Genomic DNA, 8710 nt, shown 5'->3' on the forward strand with positions numbered 1-8710 from the left:
CTTAAATTTGCTCACCCTCTGCACCTCTGATCCCCCAATAATCACTGAATCATATACATCAAGTTTTCCCTTACTGAAGTCAGCAATCAGCTCCTTGGTTTTGGTGACATTGAGTGTGAGGTTATTGTTGGTGCCCCATTCAGCCAAGTTTTCAATCTCCATCCTGAATGGTGACTCATCTCCTTCCTTTAGACAACCCACTACCATGAATGAACACAGCAACAATTGTGAAAGACCAACTTTTATGAATAATAAAATCTTGTAGTGGTAGCTGAAAAGAGTCGAGAAGAACGAAACCAGTAACCAGTGGGCTCGTTTGCACTCAAGTTATTTATTGAACTTCCCGTGCTGTGCCTTATGAGGCCACGGGTAAGTCCCGCCATCGTGCCGGAAACAACGTCATGACATTACCTCACGCGCATGTGAACCTAACCCTGCTGGTGGAAAAGATTACCCTGGCGGCTCCATCTTGATGCAGCTGCTCTGGTGCTGTGACCGTAACACGTGGAGCCAGTTCGCCTGCTGTCAGTGATGTGCACCGCGCCACAATCTATTTATTCATTTGTTGGTATGGTTGGTAAGGAAAGCTCTTGTTACCCAAAGCCAATTATCCTTGAGAAAGTGGGAATGAATCATATTTTTCAAGTACTTATGTTCGTATTGTGATGGTAATACATGGGGTGGTTGGTAAGGAACTTCTGTAATTTGATTTAGAAGCAAAGAAGAAACAGAAATACATTTTCTATGAATTGGAATGAAACAAGATTTTAAGATGTTCCCCTTTGCTTATGTTAGTTTTTTTCAAACTTTTAAAAACAGTGTCATTTAATTTTATAAACTGCACACTGCAGTCGTGGTGCAACCCACACAACATGCCTGTGGGGTTCACCTAATGCTAGGTCCAAGGCCTATTTAATACCCAGGAATTAGAGACTCGGGCATTATATTTAGCTGGGCCTGGATCCAGATTCAGCTCAAGATATTAATGTACAGAATAGGTGGCAGATGTGTGATAGGGTATAGCTATAATTATCCCTGACCTTGCTTACACCTGTAGTTCTCAAGTATTCTTGCTTAAATAAATGTGACAGAATACCAGGACCTTGAACAAATATAGTTCTTGTTATTCGAACAACAGAGAACTTGGATTTTCCCGTGCAGTACCCAAAGGCGCTGGAGAAGTTCAGCAGATCATGTAGCATCCGTAGAAAATTAAGTGATTGTATACTAATGATCAAAAATTTTAATCAAATGAGGGAAGATTTTGGTATTAATGAGAATTCTTTATTCGTTTATTATCAACTTCGATCCCTAGTCAAACAAATATTTGGTAGAGATATGATTTTACCTAAATTGACTAAATTTGAATCTTTTCTTGTGATTTCATTGATGTACCAAATACTACAGGAGAGTATGGAAAAAAAGGGATGGGATAGATCTAAGATTAAATGAGAAAGGGATATCAACTTTACTTTTTCTGAGGATGACTGGTTAGATATCTGTCATGATAGTGTTACTAGATTGATAAATGTTCGTTATGCAATGGTTAATTACAATTTTTTACATCAATTGTATTTAACACCTGAAAAGTTAAAAAAAATATGGTTTTAGTGAATCAGACTCTTGTTTTAGATGTGGTAATTTGGTTGGAACTTTTTTTCATGCTGTTTGGTTATGTGTACATATACAATCTTTTTGGAAAGCAATTCAATAGTTTTTGGAACATTTGTATAAGATCAAAATACCTCTGGACCCGACAATATTTTTGTTGGGTGAGTTGAATCCTTTGAAAGATTTGGGATTAGACAAATTTCAGACTGCTTTTGTATATTTACCTTTATCTGTAGCAAAATAATGTATAGCAAGTACATGGAAAAATGCTAATGTGATTGATATAAATAGATGGCATAATGAGATGAAAACTTGTTTGGTAATGGAAAAAAATCACGTATGTTTTACATGATAATTATTCTTTTTTTCTTAATAAGTGGTCTTTATATTCAGAATATTTACATTTAGATTTACCTTGATTAGATTTTAGTAAATATAATTCTCAATAATACTGAAAACAAGTGATCTATCTATAAAACAAAATAAATCCCCCATTTCTTCAGTTTAAAAAGTGACCAATGGAACAGCGCTAACAAGATCAGCTCTATAGGTAGCAGCCATGGAGTCAATTTCAAACCTTTGTAGGCATGGTAGTGGCAAACTAACAATGAGCACAGCTTTGCTTCACATCTCTTTTCAACTTAAGTTCAGTGCTGACATCCAGTGTTATCTAGTTTCCTCCCAAGTTCCAAAGACGTACATGTTTTAGGTTAATTGAACACTGCAAATTGTTTCCAGTTTAGTGAAGGATGATGGAATTTGTGGGACTGTGGGGAGAATAGTTCATAAGGAAAAGTAATGGGGAAATTAGATAGTCTGAGCTAAAATAACTCGTGTCTTAAAAAGTATGGAAATATGTTTCAAATGGTGGTCAAGCAACTTGTACTGAATTTCCATAGCCAAAATGAGCAGGCAGGAATTATATTTGGGGCCTATAACAACACCACTGTTGTGGTGGTACACCACCGGCCTACTGCAGGGGGCAACCTCTGAACCTGCAGAAGTGTAAGGGGACAGGACAACACCTGGCCGGCTGTCAATCAGATGGCCTGAATGGATCAAGCCCCACCCGGTTGAGTGTCAATCACCCTCGGGGATATAAGCCTGCGGCGGCCTCCCAAGGCCTCACACAGAGTTGCTGCAGCCACAGCCAGCCTGGCTCTATGGAAGTCTTTGTGGATTAAAGCCTGTTGTACAGTCTTTACCATGTGTGTGTCTGATTCTGTCTAACAGTGCACCACAATTTAATCCACAAACTTTTCCCACGGCTGCCATGGAAAAACTCCTGAGTGCATGGAGCCTCGAGGTTTTACCACGCCACCCGGAAGCCCAGACACACTTCGGGATCTGGCAGTACGCGGTCAAGGCAATCAACGAGGAACACGAGGGCGACATCCTGGACTCCGATCGGAAGAGGTTGGTCCTAATCTGGTCAAACCTTGGACCCCGCACCTTCCAGGTAACCAAAGGCTACTCCAGGTACAAGAGCGCAATGGACACTCTTGAGAACTTGTACAAGCCCCCCATGAATGTGGTCTGTGCAAGGTACCTCCTCAACACCCGAGCCCAGCAACCCGGGGAGATGGCTGAGTCTTACCTGGGACACTGTGAGAGTTGGCCCGACTGTGTCTGGCTGAACCCGGGGTAGATGTAGAGGAGGTCAAGAGGGTGATCCAGGATGCCTTCGTCTGAGGGCTACGCTTGAGTGCCATCCGGCAGAAGCTGCTGGAAGACAACATCTATGCCCTAACCAGGACTTTGGAAATGGTCCAAACCCTGGAGGCAGCAGCCCTGCACGTCAAAGCCTTCGATTCCAGGTTTCCTCAGGCTCCCTCATGGCCCTCTCACACTGCAGCTGCAGCCCCAGGCCGAGCTGGGGAGGAGAACGTCACTGCAGCAGGCGTCTGGCACCCCTGTAAGTACTGTGGGTCCTGATGTTGGTCAGATTGACGATCGCGCCAAAACTGCCCAGCTAGGAATTAGTATTTTTCCCGATGCGGCAAGAAAGGCCACTTTGCAAAAGTGTGCTTCTCTAAACCTGCCAACAGCTCAGCGGCCCTCCATGACCTCCCTACCTCCCCCGTGGACCCTACGTGCACGTGCCGGGCGGCACCATTGTCCCCACAATGACTTCCCCCTTCCCTGACTTTGACCGCGCAACATCCGGCCCCGCCAGCGACTGTCACAGCATGTGCCACAAGCATCTGCACCAGCCCCCACCCTCGCTGGAGGCGCTCACTGAGAACTACAGCGACGTCACTTCCGGCTCATGGCGGGACGTCACTTCTGGCCAACGTAACAATGTCACTGCCATCGGCCATGATGACGTCACTTCCCCCGGCGCAGCGGATACAGGTGGGGAAGGAGGCCAGCCATGCAGTGGCTCCCCACATGCCGCCGCCATCTTGGGCCAGGCAGCGCCCGACACGGAGGGCCCCCAATGACGTTGAGAACAATGTGGTCAACATGGGTGATGACCAGGCCACCCTACCGACGCTCCCCACGCCTCCGGAGGCCATCGGCTACTGCATGCTGCACCTCACGACCAATGTTGATGTGGTCAACACAGGCGATGACCAGGCTGCCCTATTGATGCTCCCCATCCCTCTGGAGAGCGACGACTCTGACTCTGAGATGGTCCTGGCCGCCACCATGCTGACCAAGGACATCCCCCACGATCTTGGGCACTCGATGATGGATGTGTGAGTCAACGGGCAGGTAACAAAGTGCCTGTTGGACAATGGCAGCACCGAGAACTTAATTCAACCAAGAATGGCCCACTCCCTCAGGTTAAAGGTCCACCCCACCACCTGCTCGATCGCCCTCGCCACCAAGGATAAGACTGTTGGTACCCTCGGGCGCTGTTCGGTCGATATAATGGTGGGAGGGGAGACTTACACAGGATTCAGGCTCCTGGTCATGCCCAAACTCTGTGCATCACTCCTCCTGGGCCTGGATTTCCAGTGGCACCTGCAGAGTGTCACCCTTGTCTTCGGAGGCCCCCAACCTCCATTCACATTGCACAGCACGCCAACTTACCTGCCCTGGACAACTTGCGGCCTCTCCACACTACCCATCACCCCACTGGCGCTCTTTCCACATCTTGCGCTAGATCGCAAGCATATCGCCGCCAGAAGTAGGCACTATTGCGCTATAGACAGGGACTTCATAAAGGCAGAGGTGCGGCGACTCCTGACGGAAGGTGTTATAGAGCCCAGTAACAGCCCTTGGAAGCCCAAGTCCTGGTGGTCAAAGGGGGAAGTAAGCCGAGGATGGTTGTGGATTACAGCCAGACCATTAATTGGTACACCCAGCTGGATGCCTACACCCTGTCGAGGATCGCTGACATGGAAAATGAGATAGTCCGCTACCGGGTTTTCTTCTCGATTGACCTGAAGTCAGCGTATCACCAAATCCCTATCCACCCAAAGGAAAGCCCTACACTACCTTTGAGGTGGACGGGCGCCTGTACCAGTTCCGCCGGGTTCCTTTTGGGGTCACGAACGGGGTTTCCATCTTCCATCAGGAGATGGATCACATACGGGCACAAGCTGAAGGCGACGTTCCCATATCTGGATAACGTCACAGGAGGATCACGATGCTAACCTGGAAAAATTCCTCCAGACAGCCACAGAGCTGAACCTCACTTACAACACCACCCACCTTGCCATCCTGGGGTACATCGTGGCCCATGAAGTCGGCCCAGATCCGGAAAGGAAGCACCCATTAATGGAGTTCCCCCCACGCTAAAGGCCCTCTGCAGGTGCCTGGGCCTGTTCTCTTATTACTCGCAGTGGGTCCCACGCTTCTTGGACAAGGTCCGCCCACTGGCCCAAGCCACAACTTTTCCCCTCCCACCTGAGGCACAGGCAGCCTTCACCCGCCTCAGGCAAGACATCGCGGATGCCATGGTGCAGGCTGTGGATGAGGACTCCCCCTTCCAGGTGGAAAGCAATGCCTCCGAGCTGGCCCTCGCTGCAACCCTCAACCGTCATCTTTTTCTCCAGGACCCTCCACGGCTCCGAGCTAGGGCACTCCGCCATTGAAAATGAGGCCCAGGCGATTGTGGAAGCGGTCCGCCACTGGTGCCACTACCTGGCTGGCAGGAGATTCACGCTCCTCACGGACCATTCATGTTTAACATCACCCACAAGAGCAAGATGAAGAACGACAAGATCCTGCGCTGGAGAGACAAGCTGGCAACCTACAGCTATGACATCCAGTACCGCCCCAGGAAGTTTAACGACTCCCCTGATGCCCTCTCTTGCACCTGTGCGTCTATGCATGATGCCAGATTGCAGGCATTGCATGAGTCTCTCTGCCATCCGGGCGTCACCCGGTTGTACCATTTTGTTAAGTCCCGAGATCTGCCGTACACCGTTAGGGACATGACCGAGGCCTGTCGGGTCTGTGCGGAGTGTAAACCCCACTTCGTCTGCCTCCCCGCCCCCCCCCCCCCCCCAGGCCCACATTGTAAAGGCTACTTGGTCTTTTGAGCGTCTCGGCATGGACTTCAAAGGGCCCCTGTCTTCCACGAAACGAAACGTCTACTTCCTCACAGTAGTGGATAAGTACTCACGCTTCTCTTTCGCCATCCCTTGTCCGGACACCTCCGTGGCCACCGTCATCAGGGCCTTGGGGCAGATTTTCACCATGTTTGGCTACCCCGCCTTCATCCACAGCGACTGAGGGTCTAGTTTCATGAGCACCAAGCTGCGCCAGTACCTGACGGCAAGGGGCATCGCAACCAGTCGCATGACAAGCTATAACCTGAGAGGCAATGTGAGAATGGGGTGGTCTGGAAAGCAGTCCTCTTGACTCTCAGGTCAAAAGGGTGGGCCGTTGAGTATGGCAGCACACTCTGCCCGAGGTGCTCCATGCCCGAGGTGCTGTGCACGGCTACCAACGAGACCCCTCACGAACGTCTGTTCTCATTCCCCAGGAGGTCGGCGACTGAAATGTCCCTTCCAGCATGGCTCACGTCCCCGGGTCTGGTGCTTCTGCGTAAACATGTACGGACACCCAAGGCCGAAGCCCTGGTGGAGCAAGCTTTCCTCCTTCATGCAAACCATAACTACGCTTATGTTAGGTTCAGCTGTGGCAGGGAGGACACCGTCTCAACCAGGGACCTGGCATCAGCAGGAGCACCCACCACACCATGCCACCCTCCAACCCAGGACAACGCTGACCGGGCACACATTCTCTCCTCGGGCAGCTATGGTGCACCCAGGGCCTCCTTGACTACCAGGGGCCCGCTTCAGCATTTGGAGTCAAATTCACCCCCCCACCCATCCAATACGACTCGCATACCTCGACCCCGGCCCCCCTGGCCACCCCTCCGCGCGACACCACATCAGCCACACAGACCCCTGCCGCCAGCCCCCCCACTTCCCCCTGTCCAATAACCAGGAGCCAGTACTATGACGGTCACAGAGACCCTGGTGGCCGCCGAATCGTCTCAACCTGTAAATATTGTATGTACATAGTGGGTGCGATTCCTTGTTACTCCCCCCCCCCGACCCGGGACAATTTTAAAGAAGGGCGTGATTGTGGTGGTACACCACTGGCCTACTGCAGGGGGCAACCTCTGTACCTGCAGGAGTGTAAGGGGACAGGACAACACAGGCTGTCAATTAGTCGGCCTGAATGGATCAAGCCCCACCTGGTCGGGTGTCAATCACCCTCCGGGATGTAAGCTTACGCTAGCCTCCTGAGGCCTCATTCAGAGTTGCTGGAGCTACAGCCAGCCTGGCTCTGTGGAAGTCTTTGTGGATTAAAGCCTGTTGTACAGTCTTTACCTTGTGTGTGTCTGATTCTGTCTAACAGCGCACTACAACTATATAAACACCTGTTTCATTCAGGTGATGTGCATAACATATATTGCTCAAATGGGAAGTTAATATGAGAGATACACAAGATGTACGTAAGAGCAGAAGTAGGCCAATTGGCCCATCTGATCCAGTTCATGAGATCAAATAGAGTAAAAATAAAAATGAACAGTTAGAATTGCAACAGATGGGATTTTTTATAAAAGAAAATGCAATAGACGTAAAACTTGAGGCAGAATTTCTACTGGTGCCTAATCCCATCGTATGCCCTTCATGAGTGCAGAGGTTCTTTATAGTTACTGAGCATGAGATTCCCCAGTGCTCTAATTTCACTTTCCTTTTTCAACAATGTATGGAAATTTGAAAAGGATGAAAAGACTGTTTTTTCATGCCATTATATTGAGATTTTTTTCTTAGAATGGCTATTTCTAAATAATTTCTTAATTTAGAAATTTGTACAGGCCTTTCCAGTCACTCTTGTATCCTGACAATATTTTTGCATCACTCACAATCAGGCAACATCTTTGAACAATTTTTCAACATGCAACACTTGGACTTATTTATCAGGGAGTTACAAATGATGGTTACCTATTGGGCAATCATGTACTTATTATGAAAGTAGTTCTGGGATTCTTGTAATCTGCCTTTTGAAACCACTCCACCCATTTCATCAAATTAGCAGTCATGTTCCTGACACTCAAAGACCCAGCCATAAACTTTCAGAATTTTCTAATCTCCAAGACCTTGTCTTAAAGGAGTTTCTTCAATCCTCCTGGATCCCAAAGCTTCTCAAATTTCCTAAGCCCTCACACTACACTTCACCCTGTAACTAACTCTTAGTTATCTGATTGCATTCCTTAGCCACAAATCCAATCATTCCTGACTTGTAACAAGCCTCATCACAGACTATCCTTTACTTCCAGGATCCATTCCCAATCCTTGAAGTTCCCTTGCTAACCTTGTCCAATCACAGGCTATAATCCTTTTTGCCATTCCACATCATAACCCCACAAGCTCTAATTCACTTCCAACTCCCAATAACAGGACTTAATCTTTTCAGACTATAACATGTCCCCAGTCACACGTTCTGATCATTTGAGATGGTCTTATTCCACCCCAATGTGCTTTATCATGTTTTAAGGTTATCTTACCCAGAATTTCCAGAGTGTACCAAAAATATTTTTTTTCTCATGTTGGGACCTGGTCTTTGGACATTGATGTCGCTGATATCATTGATATCCTTCCATCAATTCTTCACCCTAGTTCTTGCT

This window comes from Narcine bancroftii, chromosome 6 (assembly GCF_036971445.1).
Source record: "Narcine bancroftii isolate sNarBan1 chromosome 6, sNarBan1.hap1, whole genome shotgun sequence".
Lineage (NCBI taxonomy): Eukaryota > Metazoa > Chordata > Chondrichthyes > Torpediniformes > Narcinidae > Narcine > Narcine bancroftii.